Source organism: Pseudorca crassidens, chromosome 10, assembly GCF_039906515.1.
Source record: "Pseudorca crassidens isolate mPseCra1 chromosome 10, mPseCra1.hap1, whole genome shotgun sequence".
Classification (NCBI taxonomy): domain Eukaryota; kingdom Metazoa; phylum Chordata; class Mammalia; order Artiodactyla; family Delphinidae; genus Pseudorca; species Pseudorca crassidens.
In genome coordinates, this window is record NC_090305.1 from 32,316,262 (window position 1) to 32,336,200 (window position 19,939).

The 19,939-nt window shown below is 50.1% G+C and overlaps 1 long non-coding RNA gene across 3 annotated transcripts in view; it reads right to left on the reverse strand.

The window, feature by feature from the left end:
* LOC137231941 (uncharacterized) overlaps positions 1-19,939 on the reverse strand; it is a 75,460-nt gene that overhangs the window by 52,438 nt on the left and 3,083 nt on the right. For 2 of the 3 annotated variants that reach the window (XR_010946822.1, XR_010946823.1), the window contains exon 3: positions 10,173-10,230. This is a non-coding gene — a long non-coding RNA (uncharacterized lncRNA). Of the gene's footprint in view, positions 1-10,172; positions 10,231-14,711; positions 16,528-19,939 lie in introns of those variants that run through there. The other variant, XR_010946824.1, reaches the window with a different exon arrangement.

Genomic DNA, 19,939 nt, shown 5'->3' on the forward strand with positions numbered 1-19,939 from the left:
CAGGAGAAGGTAGGCTCAACCAAAGATATAGGGAGTTCTCAGGAAGAGAGGAGATCTGAGCCAGATCTAAGACCAAAAGAAAAAAAAGAATTTTCAGATATTCCAAGGTAGAAAGGAAGAAGGAAAAGGATGCCAGGTGGAAGGAACAGCTTGAACAAAGGCTCAGAGAAGAGAATGAGCTGGCATGAAGGGCATCAATCTGGTTGGCACAGCAAGGTCATCTGAGGGGTGGTAGGATGTGCAGAGCGCCCAGCCCATGTGATGCGTGAGAAGGTCAGCAGTTGGACTGTGCAGCTGGACTTGACCACAGGCAGTAGAGCAAAGCACCAACTCTGGATTCACATGGACCTGGAACCAGATCCCGGCCAAGCCCCTTGGGCAAGTCACTTCCTCTCTGCCTTGGATTTCTCACATTTAAAATAGAGATAATTCCCAGCTCACAAAATGTTTATGAGGATTAAATGAGATGATGTATATGAAAACTTCTGGCATAGTACCTTGTAGATGCTTTTTAAAAAATGTTTATTGAATCTGAGAAAATGAAGGCAGAGGGTGTGAACCACTCATTCAGGTTTAGTCACAGAAAGAGGGAAACATATTGCACAATGGCCGGAGAGTGCAGAGCAGGGTCAAGGGAGACTTTTTTTTTTAATTGTGGAAGACTGTGGGTATTTGAAAGCTGAGGAGGATGGGTGCAGCCAAAAGAGAGGCAGACTAGTGATGAAAATGTTGTAAAACTGACTGTGGGGATGGTTGCACAACTCTGTGACTAGACTAAACCATTGAATTCTCACTTAAAGTGGGTGAATTGTATGGTATGTGAATTACACCTCAAGAAAGCTGCTTTTAAAAAAAAAAAAAGCAGGCTGGATAGAACTACAAGCTCCCAGGAAGGGGGTACTCAGCGAGGGCCAGACTTAGAGAAGAGACGAGGATACGGCGTTCCTCCAAGACAGCCTGGTGGGCTGGTGGGCTCACTCCTCTGTGCCATGGGCTTTAATAGGTGCCTACCAAGTACCAGGCACTGTACCAGGGACTGGGAGGCTGAGATGCCCTCGAGGTGCGCACAGTGCCTGGGCGAGGCCAACAGGAGCAGAGCCATGGGAGGGCATGCAGAGTGTGGTGGAAGCAGGGAGGACACTGCCCTGCTCCCAGTCTTCAGCTGGAGGGGGCTTGATGTCTCGATCTGAGATAGACCCACCTCAGTGGACTCAGTGCTGAGGCAGACAGACACCTGGGCTGTGACTGGGGGTCGAGGCATAGCAAGGTAGGGTGCTCCCTAGTCTAACTGGGACAGTTGTTGAAAGTGCCCCATCCTGGAAGAAGTCAGAGAGTCCTGAAGCCATCACCCTTGATCTCCAAATCGCTTCCATGAGACCTTGACAGGGGACCACCAGGAACATTTATGGAGTCCTCACTGCATACACAGCTCTAACCTGCATGTGGTGTCTTTGTTTTCTTGAGTAAATGCCTCCCACCCCAAAACACGGTGGGTCCTGCTCATGTGGTAAAGCCATGCTTTTGATGACAGGTGGAGGGAGAGACCTGGTGGGCTTGGGGACAGGGCAAGGAGTTCGTTTGGGCCACTTTCTGTGGACAAACCACAGCTGGAAGAGCACCAAGAGTCAGATAGATCTCGAGTCGACAGTACATGTCTTTGGGACACAGCCCAGACCAACCTGTAATGTCAGGCGTCCAGCATGTCCCCAGGCACCAGGCTGTCCCCACCACCACCACCACCACCGCCACCCAGAGCTAACCACAGCCTTGTCTTCGCCTCCCCCACCCCCAGAGCCACACCCCTGCTGGCCCCTCCCCCTACACCACCCCGCCCCACTCTGGGCTCATCAGGCAAACTGAGGCAGTGTGCTGGAGGGAGGGTCCTAAATGGGGTCCTGGCTTCTAGCCCCCCGGTTCTGCCATCAACCTGCTGTGTGACTGCCCCTCTGGACTCCGTCTCCTCACCTGTGAAGCGGGGGGACATGGCAAGGTTCAGAGCATAGGTTCCAGACCAGAAACTCCAGACTCCTGGGTTTTGATTCCCAGCTCTTCACCCAGCTGCTCTGTGAACCTGGGAAAATTATGTGTCCTCTTTGTGTCTCAACATCTTTAACTGACGTGGGGGTAGTGGTAGCATCCCCCTCAAATGTTAGTGTGAGGAGCAAACAGGTGGATCGATATAAAGCACTCAGGATGCTGCCTGGCTCATAACTGTTAACTGTCTGTATTATTACGACTATGAGGTAGGAGTGCCCAGTGGTCTCTGGGGTCCCTTCCGGCTCTGGCTGGAGTTCTGCCGGCACCATCATATTTGTCTGCGTTTCTAATTATGCACAATATGTTGCTGTTATTTGTAACCTGGGCATCGCAAATCTGATGACTCCTTGACCATGGACCTCGTTGACTTACCCTTTCCTGTAACATCCAATGCAAGGCTTGAGCCCCACCCGCAGAGCCCTTCCCCGAATCTCTGAGGGCTGGGGGATGGGGGGCTTCTCCCAAGTCTTTCCTCATGAAGCTCTCTGACATTTGGTGAGCTGCTCCTAAGCTTCACCAGGCCTACATCTATGTGGCAGACTTAAGTGAAGGTTCAAGTGTACGGTGGAAAAGTACAGCACAGAGCGGGAAGCACCTTCAACATTGAGGTGAAACAATGGGCATCTGGGTAAATAAGCCCCAGTACACACACAATGGAACACTGTGCAGCTGTCAAAAAATAATAATAATGCAAAAGCCCCTGCTGCCCAGAGAAGGATCACTAAGTAAATACCAAGCTGGGTGCAGGATACTGTGAAGGACACATTTGTGAAAGAAAGGGAAAGGACCATAGATTTATGTACATTTGCTGTGTGTGCACAGACTATCTCTGGGAAGCCACGTAAGAAACTGGTGGTCACCTTCGTGGCTGGGGGCAAGGCAGAGGGAGACTTTTCATTGTTTACACCTTCGTACACTTAAAATTTTGATATATGCAAATATATTACTTACTAAGAAAAAAATAATAATTTTTTAAAATCAAGATGAAACTTCATTGGGAGTTCCCTGGCGGTCCTGTGGTTAGGACTCGGTGCTCTCACTGCCGTGGCCTGGGTTCAATCCCTGGTTGGGGAACTGAGATCCCACAAGCCTCATGACACAGCTAAAATTAAAAATAAAAAATAGGGGCTTCCCTGGTGGCGCAGTGGTTGAGAGTCCGCCTGCTGATGCAGGGGACGTGGGTTCGTGCCCCGGTCCGGGAAGGTCCCACATGCCGCGGAGCGGCTGGGCCCGTGAGCCATGGCCGCTGAGCCTGCGCGTCCGGAGCCTGTGCTCCGCAACGGGAGAGGCCACAACAGTGAGAGGCCCGCATAACGCAAAAAATAATAATAATAAAATAAAATAAATAAATATATAATAAATAAATAAAAGATGAGACTTCATTCTGCCTAGAGATGTCTTTGCTGGTCCCCACCAACTGGCCCTCTTTAGAGGGCCCTACCCGCACCTCTCTCTGCCCAGCTGCCTCAGACATGCCAGTTTCCTCAACATCTTGTAATATGCAAAACTTTCTCTCTTGACCTCATCTTCACCTATTCAAGGCCAGGCCTGTCTCTCCCAAAGGGCCCATTGCTGTATCTTCCCCACAAAAGAACCACTTCCTCAAGACAAAACACAGTACATTCCTAGAAAGCAGAAAAAGTGGCAGCAGCTTCTGTATTAAATGGCCCTTTCGTTTTTCTGCCAGGTCTGTTTCCAAACCAGCCTCCCGTCTGGACTGTGAGTTTCTTGGGGGCAGAAACTTGTCTTATTCATCCTTTATCTCCAGCCTCATAGGTGCTTGCCGTGCACACCACGTCATTTGTCCAGGGGATTCACAGCATCCTAAGGGCAGGAACTCCAAATTATCACATCTGTTCCTCCCTCAATGCCTAGCACAGGACAGCTCAGACCTCACACATAGAGCACGGCTAGGAAATGTCTGTCTGAATTGGTTTGGTAAGGTAAGTGTGTGGATGTGGAAAGATAGACAGGGAGGGTGGAACTTGGGCCAGATCTGGAGCAGGAAAGGAGCTGCTGTATAATAATAACAGCTCATGTTAACTGAGCATTTTACTACCTGCCAGGTGCTCCTCTAAAAGCTTTTCATGTGTTACCTCATTTAATCTTCACAACAACCTTACCAACTAGCAACAACCCTGTATTATCCCCATTGTACCGATAAGGAAACTGAGGCATGGAGCGATGAAGGAACTTGGCCAACATCACTGCAAACAAGTGTCAAAGCTGGGATTTGAACACACTGTGAACCCAGAGCATATGTTCCCAACTTTATCTCACATGACCACAGTATAAAGCATATGCTCTCCAGAGAGAGCCTGGCCTGGCCACAGCACAAATGAGATGGAAGGGCTCAGCCCAGCCAGAGCCTGGGGCTGAGAGGTGGAGAAAAAGCCTTATAGCAGGGGTCTCCAATCCCCGGGGCCATGGAGTGGTCCGCGGCCTGTTAGGAGCTGGGCTGCACAGCAGGAGGTGAGCAGCAGCGGGAGAGCCAGCGAAGCTTCATCTGCAGCTCCCCATCGCTCTCATTACTGCCTGAACCACCCCCAGCACCCCACCCAGCCCCGTCCGTGGAAAAATTGTCTTCCACAAAACCGGTGCCAAAAAGGTGGGGGACCGCTGCCTTATAGAATCTCCCTCTGCAGAGATTTTTCCAGGAAAGGGAGGACCACTCTCGGTCCAGGCCTGCTTGGAGGGTGGGGGGCTGGACACAATCACCTTCCAAGGTGTTCAGCATCTTCTGACTCGCACCTGAGCTGAGAGCCCTAAGGGCAGAAGACTACGTTTGGGGGGTCCCTCATGGCTACAGCTTGGAGCGGCCACCCATGCCAGAGATTAAAGGTGGGAACAACACAGCTCCTGAAGAGAGACAAATGTCGATCTGACCCCAAATCCCTGCCTGGCAGGCAGAGGCCCCAGCAAGGCCACCAGGAAACAGTCAAGAGACAAGAAGGTTGGGCTTTCCAGCTCCCAGACTGCTAATCCCAGCCCAGAGTGGCCTGACCCCTCCCACTAACCGCCCGTGCTCCCAAGTGTGTCCCAGCCCACCAGAGGGGCCCTACACCCTCCCGGGGTACAACAACCCTCAGCTTTGATGTGTACCAGTAAATACACACCCAAAGAAATCCATTCATTCTTCTCCCATAAGTTTTCCCCGAGCTCACTACACTGGAAGCCCTGTGTTAGGCACCAGGGACGCTGGCCCACTCAGAAGTTACCCATCCATTGGGGAAAAGCGGTGCCTGAACAAGGAAGTACACTGAGGGTCCTCATCGGTTAGACGCTGGGAAGGACATATGTGAGCCCGATGGATGCAGAAGTCAGTCAAGGCTACTTAAAGGAGTTAGTTAATGTTCGAGCTGAACTTTGAAAAAAGTAATAAATGAGGTCAGGGGGAGCAGGGAAGGGGATGAGCTTTCCAGGCAGTGCTGAGGCCATCGCATTTGTGTGGCGGCCAGGCCAGCCTGTCTCTGGAGAGCATATGCTTTATATTTTGGGAGACTGCAGGCCAGCTGGGGAGGGTAGGTCGTCTGGGGTGACCGGCTTGCGGAGCCCAAGAGTATCAACCACAGGCAAGATGGAGAGGGGAGGGAAGCAGAGGGCTGGGAGCCACTCGGGCCCCTGCAGGGTCCTGGATTTATGCTGCAGGAGACAGAGAACCACGGAGGGGCAGTAAGCAAGGGCGTGACATGCTAGGGGGGAACCCTGGGCCTTGATGGTCAGCCTCATGGTCTGCGGGCCCCTGCTGCCCTTCACACAAAGCAGGATCCTGTCTATGTGTGTTTGAACCGTGTTTCACCCACAGGCATGTTAAGGGAAGAGAAAGGAAGAGAACGTCACACATGGCTGGTCTGGACGCTGTCCTAGGCCCCAAAGGTGGCTAATGCCAGGTCCAGCTGGTCCCCATTGCTATCGACCGTAACTCCAGCAGGGGCTCAGAGGAGAGCAAAGAGAGCCTTTCATGGGGGAGGAGAGACTGGAAATAAGGTGAGAGATTTAAGATGACAGCAAACACTTATTGAGTGTTTAGCATATACTGGGCACTGTCTCAAGGCTTTTTACATATTAATCCTATGAAGTAGATTCTATTACTGTCCTCGTTTTACAGAATGAAGCAAGTAAAGCACAGAGAAGTCCCACGGTATCTACCAAGGGGATTCAAATCCAGAGTCAGGCTCCTTTTGCTTATACTATAAATACTTACTGAACACCTACTATGTGCCAGGCACTGTCTGGGCACTTAGGACACAATGGTGAATAAACAGTGAAGTTACAAATAGTCCATGTTGTCAACAAGTACGCCGCACTACCTCCCTGAGGTGGGATGAACAGAAGCAAGGGTCAGTCCTCATGCCTGGAGAGGATGCTCAGTGCCCCAGGGCATTATTGGCCCAGTTGCCAAGGAGAAAGAGCAGCCCCTCTGCTAAGAAGCTGGTGGCATCTGGGGCTCATGACCCCCTCTCTGATAGCCAGGCTACTGGACGGAGGACCTAGGGCTCAGGCCCTGCAGCACCCACCCTCACCACTGGGAAGAGTGTCCCTCTCTCCGTCTCTCTGGGCTGTGCCCAATCTCTCGGCAGCCACTGAGGGGGGGGAGGGCAGTCTGCCAGGCAGACTTCACAGGAGAAACAGAGGAGACTCAGTTTCTCCTTCCCCAAGTCTCTTCTCGACCCTGCGGCACCGAGGGCTTCTGTCAGGCCTGGGGACTAGAGCCAATAGGTAGGAGGAAATAGTAGGGCACTGGGGCAACTGGGCTGCTCTCCTGCCTGGGTGGTCAGCAGCTACCTCTGCAATATGACTCAGCAGCAGCCACTGAAGCCAGGCAAGGGAGAGAGGGCTTTGGTGTTGCAATCTTGCGCCAGCTACTCCAGGCAGGCGGTCTGAGGGCCAGGTCAGCCTCAAGGGTGTGGACTAGGGTAGGAGTGTGTATTGGAGGGATCTTTGGGGAATTTTTAAAATTCATAGGCCAAGGGCAAGAAAGGCATTATCTGAGCTTATATTCCTGCTGCAAGCTCTACAGAGCCCTGCCATGCCCTTCTTCCAACCAGTTCCTTTCTTCCTCCCCTTTCCCCAAGAACCTCCCTGAAATTCTACCTCCTCCAGATAGCCTTCCTGAACTGTCAGAACTTAATGCTTCTCCTCGCCTCTGATTCATGTACCAATGCACAGACTGACTCAAGGCTTCTCCAGTGTTTTCCTCAAACTGTCATCCAAGTCAGGGAGTACAGCGCCCCCATGCCTCCTGACACAATGGTCAAATTCTTTTGACATCTGATCTTTTAGCTTCAAATATATGTGAGTTTTGCATTCTACTCCAGGATATAGCCATATATATCTGTTATTATATTGTGTTATTTTATTTTTTTACATCTTCATCGGATTATAATTGCTTTACAATGTTGTGTTAGTTTCTGCTGTACGATAAAGTGAATCAGCTATAAGTATACCTATATCCCCTCCCTCTTGAACCTGTATTTTTTTTTAATGTCTTAAGTTACTTACAAGGTGAATCATAATTTTTCTCCTAATATCTTCTAGGAAATTGATGCTGCAAGAAGATGCCCCACGTGTAACCTATAACTTTGTAAAGTGCCTGGGACTTCAGCACGAATATCATGTATGCCTCGATTGGAGGACCAATGAGGCAATAAACTTCAGCTGGAAGGACACAAGAGCTTCTTGTTGATACAGAGACACTGAGCCCTGCAGTCCTTAGGGACAGCCAGGCACGTGGGCAGCTGGAGCACCCTCTGTGATCACCTCTGGTAACATAGAACAAATACTACCTTGTTCTATGGATGCCATGATGGGGCCGTGGTCAGGAAGCAGTTATCTAGAGCAATGGTTCTCAAACTTGGCTATAAATTAGAATCCCCTGAGGATTTTCTAAAAATCCCAATGCTCAGACCACAACCTATACGAATTAAATCAGTGTCTCTGAGGATGAAATCTAGTCAAGGGTAGTTTTCAAGCCTCCCCCAAAGGATTCCAATGTGCAGTGAGTTTGAGAACCAAGGATCTGGGCCAACCCCTTTATAATGCAGATGGAGGTGCTGAAACCCAGGGAAGAGAACTGACTGCCCAAGGTCATGAAGCATGGCAGTGGCCGGACCCAAGTGTTCTAGTGCCCAAGGCAGCCCTCCTTCTGCTGTGCCCCTGCCCCCATCCTCCACGTTGTTGTGGGAACTGAGCTGGCCAACTGCTACTCCCACATGGACCTTGGGGTTCTTGGCTCAAAAGAAGAAATCCAGGACAGGCTGACAGATCCCCCTCACCCCAATATGCCCCCACCAAGCAGCCCCTGAGGCTGGACACCTTAGGGCAGAGCCCAACCCAGAAATTCTCCGGGCCCCGGACACCACCCTGGATTTAACAGGAGCTCAGGGAGACTGGGGGGACAGGTGGGTCTTGCTGCAGGGACACCAAAGGGAGATGTGCTACAGCCATGGTGAAAGGGCTGGGGGCAGGAATGGATGATGACTTCCCTGGCCCTGCCCTGTGAGGCCCCGTACTCCCCACTCCCTCCATTCCCCACCCTAATGATGTACTGACCCCTGCCCTCCACTTCACCACCCTCTCCCCCACCCCCCATGGGAGGTAACAAAAATGCCAGCAGCCTGCAGAGTGTCAGCAACTGTTTTCATTCTGGGGTCTGGATGGGCTTTATAGGTCCATCTGGGGCCCTGCAGGGCCCTGTATCCAGGCTATCCTGTCTGTGAGGCACACACACACTAAACAGAATTTCTGGAGGCAGAGGAGGAGGCATCTCAGGAGTTCTGAGCCATTGGACTTGGGTGGGTGGGCGGGGCCGCAGGGGAAGACAAAGAGGCTGAATTGTGGGGGGAGGGTGTCAATACTTCTGTCCCCTTCCTCTCCTATCTTCTAACCCAGTGCTTCTCAACCCTGGGAGCACCAAGAAGCATGTGGGGGGGGGGGGGTTTAAAATACTGATGCCTAGGTATTTGAAAGTTGCTAAGAGAACAGATCTTAAAAGTCTTCATTACAAGAAAAAAAATTTTTGTAACTATCTGTGGAGATGGATGTTAACTAGGCATATTGCGGCGATCATTTCACAATGTATACAAATATCAAATCATTATGTTGTACACCCGAAACTAATATAGTGTTATATGTCAATTATACCATAAAAAAATTTTTTTTCAATTAAAAAAGAAAAAACGACTGATGCCTGGGAACTTCCCCGGCGGTCCAGTAGTTAGGACTTGGTACTTTCAAAGCATGGGCCGAGGTTCGATCCCTGGTAGGGGAACTAAGATCCTGCTAAGCCCTGCGGTGTAGCCAAAAAATTTTTAAAAATAATAAAAAATAAAAACGACTGATGCCTGGGCTCCGGCCCTAGGGGCCGTCTGCTTTTAAATCTCCACACGTGATTCTTTTTTTTTTTAAATAACATTGAAACTTTTATTTTTTAATTAAAATTCAAGTTGCTAAAAGTGGATAGAGTAGACAGTTGGACAGCCTATTTGGCAGAGCTATGTCTGAATAAAAAAAAAAAAAAAAAAGATGTGCAGCCCGGGGGGAGACCCCTGCCTGACAGAATCATGCAGACAGGAGGATGGATTCTCAAACTGAGCAGTGGATCAGGGAAAGTGTCTGCCCTTTCTGGGGGGTGCAGGGCAGGTAATATACCCTGGCCTCCTTCTTCAAGTCCATCATCAACACGATGCAATAAAATGTCATGGCTGGAGCACACAGAGATGCTGGTCCTCTCACTCCCCTTTCCTCGCCTTGGGCAAATTACTTGGCTTCTCAGAGCCTCGTGGAGAGAATATTTGCCACCTGGGAGGTACCTGTGATAACTAAGTGATTAGGTCTACACGGTTCTGAGCACATAGTAAGCAATCAGGAATAGGTAACTTTTATTGTAAAAAAAATAATAAAAGCTAATTTGTACACCCATGCTCAAAGCAGTATTATTCACAAGAGCTAAAACATGGAAGTAACCCAAGTGTCCGTCGATAGAAGAATGGCTAAGCAAAATGTGGTCTATACATACAACGGAATATCATTCAGCCTTAAAAAGGAAGAAAATTCTGCAATATGCTACAATACGGATGCACATTAAGGACGTTATACTAAGTGAAATAAGACAAATGTTGTATGATTCCACTTACATGAGGTACTTGAAGTCAACATCAGAGAGACAGAAAGTAGAATGGTGGCTGCCAGGGGCTGGGGAGAGAGGGGGATGGGCAGTTAGTGTTTAATGCGTACAGAGTTTCAGCTTTACAAGACGAAGACAGTTCTGGGAAGGATGGTGGTGAAAGTTGCACATTACGAATGTATTTTACACAGCTGAGCTGTACACTTAAAAAATGGTTAGGATGGGGACTCCCCTGGTGGTCCAGTGGTTAAGACTCCGTGCTCCCAATGCAGGGGGCCCTGGTTCGATCCCTGGTCAGAGAACTAGATCCCGCACATGGCAATGAAGATCTTGCGTGCCGCAAGTAAGACCCGGAGCAGCCAAATAAATTTTTTAAAAAATGGTTAGGATGAGAAATTGTACATTATGCATATTTTACCACAGTTTTTTAAATGTGGAGAAAGTGAAACCACAGCCGGAATTGGTGATACAGCTGACCACAGGCCTGAGCAAGGCTGTTCCAGGGAAGGGTGGACACAGGCCCTGCCTTCAGGCCTTTCCTTCTGAGATGCTACAGGGAGACAGATGCACAATAAATGAACTCAGCATTTACACGGCTAATAAACAGGAAATAATAGATGGGTTTAAATATTTACACGGTATGCAGGCTTCAGGGTGAGGACATTACTGGGGAGGGCCAAGAGGAAGAGGGGAAGAAGGGGCAGGAGACAGACGGAGAATGTAAACCCTGATAGAAAATGCGGGGGTTGAAGCCACTCAAATACATGTTTCAGGCGTACCCAGGAGGAGGGGTAACCCCTGTCTAGGCCCCAGGGAGTGTGCCACAGCCTAAGCCGCGTGTCCCTTCCTTCCATGGGAGATCCTTGTTTACCCTTTGAGACTGGAAGAGAATGTAATCAAATTATGACTCGTTATTCTAAATTACCATCTCCAGTGGGGAAGGCAGGCAGGCAGGGAGCCTGGAAAGGGGAAGCAAGCTGTTTTCTAGGACATTGTTTGTTTGCTCATTCTCCAGCTCCCTCTGTCCCCAAGCCCTTTCCTCCCTTTCTGCCTTCTCCATCCTGGCTTCTCTCTCCCTCCTTCCTGGATTCTGCTCCCTCCCTCCACCAGCTCCCAGGGCAGATTTGGGGGGAAGAGGGGGAAAGGGCAAAGCAGGCACTTCTTAGGTGACCATGGGAACAACCACAAGGAATATTCTGCCCCACAGAACTACCTGACCAGCCAAAAAGAATTTTTCCAGCCCCTCCCCTCTCCCAGCAAGATAGAGCAAATATTGACACAATGTCTCTATTTCTAGATGTAGGGTCACTTGATTGACTAGGACTCTTTCTCTAACTTGCTGTGTCACTTTGGGCAAGTCACTAGTCCTCTCTTGAGCTGGGAGGTCATTCCAGAAAGAAGAACTTCCTCTGCTTGCCCTTTCCTGCTTCCCAGGACTGGTGTGAGAACAAGGGGTGAGTCCACTGGTCAGAGACCCTCAGATCTGGGAGCCTGGAGGCCTGAGGCAGGTGACATGCACAGGCCTTCAGGGACAGGGGCAGCTGGGCTTGTGGTATGGTCCCCATAGAGATCCCAGGACCAACCTGGCCTGGAAGTCTTGAGCTAGATGCCCCCCTAAGAGCATCCCATCCGTCCCCTGGCCTCCACTCAAGCCCACATGCAGCTTCTCAGAGAGGAGGGAAAGGTCAGATGGGCTAGATAGGGGAGAGCAAAGAAGGCCTCTTCCCTCACCCTGTGCCCGGGTACCTTCCAACCACCCACAGGACTGAGCAGAGGCTGGCTCCACTTCCTCGCCTGGGTTCTCATGCTCCAAGGCTTGGTAGCTTGTGGTGATAAATACAACCGAAAATCTTTCTCAGGGGTCAAAAGGAAACTGAGAAAAGGGAAAAGGTGGCATTTTTCCAAACATGACAGACATTCCCCCCTCCCCACAAACACACACACACACACACACACACACGAGCTGTGCATAGAGCACATACCACGTGGTCATGAGACCCGTGTCACTGAGAAAATCTAGTTTACATTCTTTTATTATTAATATCCTTAACTTTAATCAATTCACCCAGAAACTGTCAGATCCAAAGCTCACCCAGAGACTGCCACCAGCCCGGAAGGACAGTGCTGAGGGGATGCTGTGACTGCCCTTTCCTGGCCCTGCAGTCTTCTCACTGCCCACAGCACCTTCCAACCTCACTCCATTCCCCTCCACCCAAGGGCAGGCTTCCTGAGGGGCCTGCAGTGGCTTCTGTAGGGACAGCAGGGCCAACATGAAGGAAGAGAGGAGGAAGCTTAGCTCCCCTGGCTCCCAGCCTCTCCCCCGACCCATCGTAGCCCCGGGACGGAGGTGCAAAGGATGTACTTCATCTCTAGAAGGATGGGGCCATCAAGTCAGATATGACCTCAGAGACTCACACCCCACCTTTCACTCTCCAGTGAGGTCACTGGAGTCCAGAGCAGCTCAGGGACACGCCCCAGGTCCCACAGCCAGTCAGTAGTGGACCCAGCGCTGAGACCCAGGTCTCCTGACTCTCCTATCAGCAGTGACTCCCCAGGCTTTCTCAGCCGTCGCCCCCCCACCCCACTACCACTGTCCTACTCAGTGGGGGTTGCTGTGGCAAAATACTGTATACTGCTGTGTGGCTTAAAAACCAGACATTTAGTTCTCACGGTTCTGGAGGCTGGGCAGTCCAAGATCCAGGTGCCAACAGATTTGGTTCTTGGTGAGGGTCCACTTCCTGGTTGCAGATGGTCCTGCTCTCACAGTAGCCTCACAAGGCAGACGGAGGAAGCTCTGGTGTCTCCTCCTCTTCTTATAAAGCCACTAATTCCATCGCTGGGGCTTCACCCTCAGGACTCATCTAAATCTAATCAGCTCCCAAAGGCCTATCCTCCTAATACAATCACACTGGGGGTTAGGGCACACATGTGGGGTGGGGGGCACACAAACATTCAGTCTCTGACAACCACTGTGTGGCTTTTGCCCACCCCCCTACCAGTCCTCTCCAGGACTCTGAGGAAAATCATTCCAAATAGTAGAGCTCCCCAGGGGCCCCTGCCAGCTGTTCCTTAAAGTAGCCCCCTTCTCACCTAGATGCCCATCCCTGGCCTGGGACCCAAGTGATTCCCTGACCCTCTGATAATGTCCACAGCAAAAAAGATAAGGTCAGGGATTTACGTGGGACCTGAGGATCGCCTCTGGATTCAGATCAGGCTTTGAACAGAGCTCCTACCAACTCCGATCACTCTCAGCCCATCGCACCTGGTGACTCCCCAGACATCATTTTGTACAAGAGGAGAAACTGAGGCTCAGTGAGGTGAATGGACTGACCCCAGCTGACCCAGCTGGTTAGTGGCAACTTAGAGCCCCCAGGTCTTCCACTCTGTGGCAGACTCCATGAGGCACTGTTCAGACCCCCACTTCAGGAATAAAGGGCGTATTTTTCCAGTTGCTGAGTGTGCTGCAGGCAGAAGGCCTGAGCGGCCAACCCCTGTGGAGACTGCCTGGCTGAAGTGGGGGTGACCTGCCCACATCCTATGGCTGATTGTCATGTGGATATAAAGATCTGACCCTCCTGTCCCTGCTTGAGTCAACCCTGAAGGATCATCCTAGCATCAGAACTCCCTGTGAGAGGCTGCGGCAGCTCACTGAGCCCCACTGCAGCCTGACCCCTCCCTCTTCCCGATCCCCCTTCCTTCCCTTTAGCAGACTCCGATCCTGGAGCTCTCCTAGAACACCCACTGCATGCTAACCTCTGCCTCCGAGTCTACTTCTCAGGAGCCCAATCTGTGACATACTCTGAATCCAGGGTGTGGGTTTCCATTGCTCTGAGAGATCTGGCACCTTACTTAGGGAAATAAATTTACCCAAAGGAAGACAAAAAATAAACAGCTGCATGGGGCACATGGAAGATGAAGAGGGCATGGCCCCTGATGCTCACAGAAGTCGGAAGGGAAAACAGATCCACCAGCTGACAGTCAAGATATTAAATGAAGGGCCCGCAAGAGCAAGATGGCAATTGGCACAGATGCTTGTAAAGTCCCGCTTTGGGGTCAGTCTGGAAGAGGAGCAGATTACAGAGTGTGCGCTCTTTAGCACCAGGATGAGTGTGAGGTTAGAGGACAAGCCCATTGGGCCAGGCACATTCTCTCTCAATCTGGGGACCTTAACAGACGTAGGGTGTTGAAATGGGGGTGCCAAGAGCCCAAATTATATCCTGTACTGATCATACAACATCTGGGACACTGGGCCCAGCTTAGAGCATCACATTTTAAGGAGGATACTGACCAGCCCCAGCTGCACACCAGGGCGCTGAGGTCTGGAACTTATAAGAGAAAGACAGAAGTTAAGGATGATCAGACCAAAGACTTGGGTGCCAGTGTTGTCTTCCAACCATTTAAACACCATGGCGTAGAAAAGGGTCAGAGGGCAGAGCAAGGACCAGCAGGTATAAGCCACAGAGGGGCATGTTTGGGCTGTCCACAAACGGAGCAGGCCACCTTGATAGCACTATGTCCCCATTAGCGGGAAATGCCCCCTCAAAGCACCTCATGGATTAGGGTCATGGCACATCTACTGTCCTCCAACATCCATTCTTTCCTTCTTCCTTAGTGTGTAACAGCACCTCTGATTCTTAGCTGTGCACATGGCTGTCCAGAATTAAGACATTTCCCAGAAGCCCTTTCAGTTAGGGATAGCTATATAACTCAGTTCTGGCAATATAAGGGATATAAGCTAAAGCATGGACGACTTCCAGAAGGCGTCTTTCAAGGACGGCAGGTTGGGCCATTCTATTTTTTTTTCTCTTTATTTATTTTTGGCTGCACCATGCAGCTTGTGACATCTTAGTTCCCTAACCAGGGATTGAATCCGGGCCCTCGGCAGTGAGAGCTCAGAGTCTTAAACACTGGATTACCAGAGAGTTCCAGGGCCATTCTTTGTGTCTTTCTCCTTTCTCTTCCCTAGACCATAAGGGCAGAATGACTGGAGCTCAAGCCATCATCTAGGACTAAGAGATAGCACAGCAACCAGCTGAAAGGAGCTTGGGTCTCAGAGTCCTTTGACGTCTTATTGAAGTCGCTGCTGTTTGGAGTTTTCTGCCATGAAGAGTTGACATGACTCCTAACTAATACGGTGGTGGCCATTTGTTGGCTTTTCTGTCCAGCACTTTCTCTTTCTCTTGAAACAGTACTTCCCTTCTTTGGGGAAACTGCTCTTCTTTTTGCCTTTCCTGCAGCTTCTCCATCAAGTTCCACTGGGGACTGCCAATCTTAGTGACTCAGCCCCTGCCTCAAGGCTGGGAACTGCTGGCAGTCTCCTGAGGAGAGAACAAGGGAATAAAGGCAAAGTGCAGAGAGAAACAGAGACAAGAGGAGGAGGGGAAGAGCCCGGTGGTGGTTGAGTCTCTGGCTCCAGGTGTCCGGAGGCCCCACTGAACCCTGCCCATCCTAGGTTGGTTCTAAAAGGTAGCAAATGTCCTTCTACAAACTGGATGACTGTCAAAACTGAGAGAGTCCTGGCTAATGTGGAATAGCATGTAACTAAGGAGCCAGAGATAGAAGGCAGACAAGCACTGAAGTGGCAGGAAGGAAAGAGAGAGAGAGAATGCAGAAAGAGACAAAGGAGGTAAGGGATGGGCCAGGCCTTGAAAGAAGTGGGGGATTCCGACTAGGAGATGAGGGAGGGCACCCCTGAAGAGGAACATGATGGAGGTGGAGGAGGGAAGGAAAATGAGCAGGGGTGGGTTTTGAGAGTCTGTGCGGGAGAAGAGGGAGGAAAAGAGTAGGAAGGGTAGTGGGAGGCACGTCACGTCACTCACGTCAGGCCGCAGAGTTGGGACTTTATTCCCCTTAGTCAGCAGTTCTCAGACTTTAGTCTTCCAGTTCCTTAAAAATGCAAATTCAGACTCCAGCTGTGGGCGATGAGATGCCATGGAGCAGGAAAGTGATTGGGGTGTTTAGGAAAATCAGACAGAGACAGTAGAGTAGATTGGAGATGGGGAAACTGAAGACGATGGACAAATTGAGGTATTAGAAGATGGTGGAAATTTAAATGATAAGGAAGAGGGGGAAATCATGAGATAACTTTGAAATTCATGAAACTTATGAAAACTTTGGAAATTGGACGAGGGCAGTCAATGGTGACTCTGTAAGTGAGAGGGAGACCGACAACGCTGACAGCATTTATCAGGAAGGTGGTGGTGGCCTTACTTAGACATGGTGTGTACTTAAGCTCCTTCAGAAGAACCAAACAGAAACTTCTGTAGGTAGTCGGAGCCAGAGGCTGGAGCTCACAGAAGCACTGCTGTGGATGCTGCTCTTATCAGCCTGAAGGTGAAAGCTGAAGGGCAAGAGTGGCTGAGACCCTGAAAGAGAGCAGAGTGGGGAGGTGGGAGCTGAAGACTGAACTCTGCCATTCCAGGTTACAAGGATGGGAATGTTCACAGAACCAGAATTCTAGAACCACACAGAACTCCTCACAGATGGAGAAACTGAGGCCCAGAGAGCGTGAGTATCTGACTTCAGGTCGCCAGTTGGTTAAAGCAGAGCCTGATTTTCAGTCTGCAGCTCCTTCCTTTTGCTTTTGTAGGTGTCCCCATGTGCATGCAGGAGACAGCATCTCCCTAGGTGCCATTTTATACCCAGTAGCAAAAGTGTGCCAGCAATTCCAAAGTGTTCTAAAGGGTTAAAAACCTTCTCCTTATACAATAACTGAATTGAGGCACTGGGAAAAAGAAATCTGATGAGTTTCTCAGCCTGACAGGGACATGAAGGCCTTTTCTGAAAGGTCATCCAGCCCTCTGCAGAAATGCCCAGTCACAACCAGGGCTTGCCTGGTTTGGGAGGAAACTGAGTGGAGTGGGTCTCACTGGCCCCCACCACTGGGTGAAGCTGGGGTGAGGCAAATCCAGCCAAGCACTGGGGGGTCTGGACTAGGGTGCACTCACTTGGAGAGGCTTCTGGCCTGGGCCTGGGGAGTGCACACAAAGGGCACTGCAGGCTTTCTGTCCTCTGGCAGTTTTGTTTGGGGCCTCCTGCCTCTGGCCTCACTTTCCAGAAAGGTTCTGGGGTGCTGAAGGCCCCTAAAGCTGCTTCTCACCAATCCCACTTCTCTTTTGTATTTTCCCCCCTTATCCGTATCAGGGCAGCAGCATGCTGTAGTGATCCAGCATAGAAATGAATCACTTTTGCTTTACAATTAATCTGTTATATGGTACATTTAAACTTTATGTACTTTTCCTGATGTGTGGTTTTTTTTTTTAGTTTTCGAAGGGAAGAGCAGGGAGGGGAGAGAAAGCAAATAAACCCCAGGCTAATCATCTAGTTTACAAAATGTTTCTTTATCAACACCCTGGAGAGTGTTCCCCCAATACATGTAATCATTTGTTCACAAAAGGCACATAGTAGCTGCTCGATTGAAACGTGCTTTCAAAATGGATCAATGAAGAAATAAGGGGATAAGATGAGTAATTTGGACAGAGTAAAGTCCTGGTGAGGAAAAGAAACAACACTGAAAAGTTGCTGGAAAACACTGAATGAGCAAGGACTCTGGACACACCCTGATTGTTTCCAGGCCCATTGCATCAAACAGGGCACACATGTAGGTAGAAAGGCCCCCGCTGAGCAAGGGGTTCTTTGTCAAGGTCTCCTCACCCACCCCCACTCAAAGCTGTTTGGAGGCAGCAGCCCAAACAAGCAGGGAACTGCCCCTTTTTTAAAGGTCATGGGAAACCCAGGTGAGCAGCCAGGCAAGCCCAAAACCAGCAGTCCCTGGCTGTCACCTCAACCCTGACTGAAGTGCTGTCCCTTCCCTCATCTGCACAAAGCCAGTTGGGGAGGAGGGGCAGTGGGGGCAGAGGAAACCGGACCCTTGTTGGGAGGCGCCCAGCCTCAGCTCCTGGCCCTGGCCATCAGGCCACGTGTTGTTATGGTTTGAGTTGACCAGCTGGAATCAGCAGGAGGGTTGTAAGGAAACCACATTAATTAGGAGAAAGCAAACAGGACTGTCACTGGCTCTGCCAGCCCTTTCTCCCAGTTCTCCCGCAGCCCCCTCCCACCCTTGTCTCTACCCCATCAGCTCTCTCCTTCCCGTGCCTTTTTGCTGCCTCTGCTCATTCACAGCGAACATCTGAACATCTGTGTGGCTCTTGGCTCTGACCCACTCTTCCTGGGCGAGGTGGGAGGAAGGCTGGAAGAGCACACTCACCCACAGCTGGGACCAGAACTTCCTCAGCCCCGAAGCCACAGACAGGCTGATCCACCCATGGCTTCCTAACTCTTGCTTTTGCTCTGACCTGAGACGGCTGTCCTGTTGGCCAGCAGCAAGTCACTTAGACCAGATCATCTCTGCTGCGAGTTTAAGTTTTTCTTGGCTAAATGAACACTTCTGGGTTCATCTGTTATGAATGTTTCCCTGAACGTCTTCATTAGGACGGTTTACTTGGGACTTGAGTTCTCTCAAGGGTCCAGGACAAGGGGTGGGGAAAAGAAGGAAGATTTCCTTGGAAAATGGGGTGGAAACAAGGGGGCTGGGCTCCTGGGAGGAGGAGGTGGACAGAAGATTGTGTCAGGATAAGAAATGGTTCATCAGCCTCCCTTCTCTCATACATGTTCACACAGTGTCATTGCTGCCCTTCAAGGCCCAGGATTACTATTGCAGCTGGAAATAGTTCTTCCCGTGCATGAGAGTGACTCTGCCAACAGTCCCAGAAACTCTGGCTCCTGAAAAGACCTCTCCTTTGGGTGGCAACTACCACTTTGCAGCCCCCCAGAGAAGGGCCCTCACTCCCTTATATCCCACAGTACAGTTGTACTTGAAAATACAACAACAAAAACCACAACATACCCAACTGGGGACAGCGGTATATAAGACTCACTAATGAAAAGATGCTGTTTTGGGAGTAGGAAGATAGGTCTTAGAAAATGTTTGAATTAAAAGCAACCTAAATGCCTAGTAATTGGGGATTGGTTAAGTAAGTTAGGGCACTTGCAGACAATCAAATAGTATACAGCCATTTAAAACAGTGCTAAAGGGGATGTTGTGCTTCCACTGCAGGGGGTGCAGGTTTGATCCCTGGTCAGGGAACTAAGACCTTGCATGCTGCATGGCTCGGCCAAAATTTTTTAAATAAAAAACAAAAACAGTGCTAAAGAACAGAAAACGAGATCAAACAGAGATTCCAGAAATAGATCTATACCAGATAAAATGCAATGGGTGGAAGTATGACATTTTGTTTTTGTCTTTGTTTTGTGTGGTACGCGGGCCTCTCACCGCTGCGGCCTCTCCTGCCGTGGAGCACAGGCTCCGGATGCGCAGGCCCAGCAGCCATGGCCCATGGGCCCAGCCGCTCCGCAGCATGCGGGATCCTCCCGGACTGGGGCACGAACCCGCGTCCCCTGCATCAGCAGGCGGACTCCCAACCACTGCGCCACCAGGGAAGCCCATGGAAGTATGACATTTTTAATAAATGATGCTGGGTCAGTTAAATTTCGCTATGGGGGAAAAAAATGAATCTTAATCCCAATCTCAGACCACATAATAAAACAATTCCAGATGAGTTCAGATCTAATGTGAAAGTTAAACAATAAAGTTTTTGGAAGAAAACAGAGGAGAACATCTTCATGACCCTGACAAGGAAAAAACTTTAAATAAGAAACCAAACAAGCCAACCAAAAAGGAAAGAAACCTGATAAATTACACTATGTTAAAATTAAAAACAATGCTTATCGAAAAATATACAGTTGACCCTTGAATGACACAGGCTTGAATTGCACGGG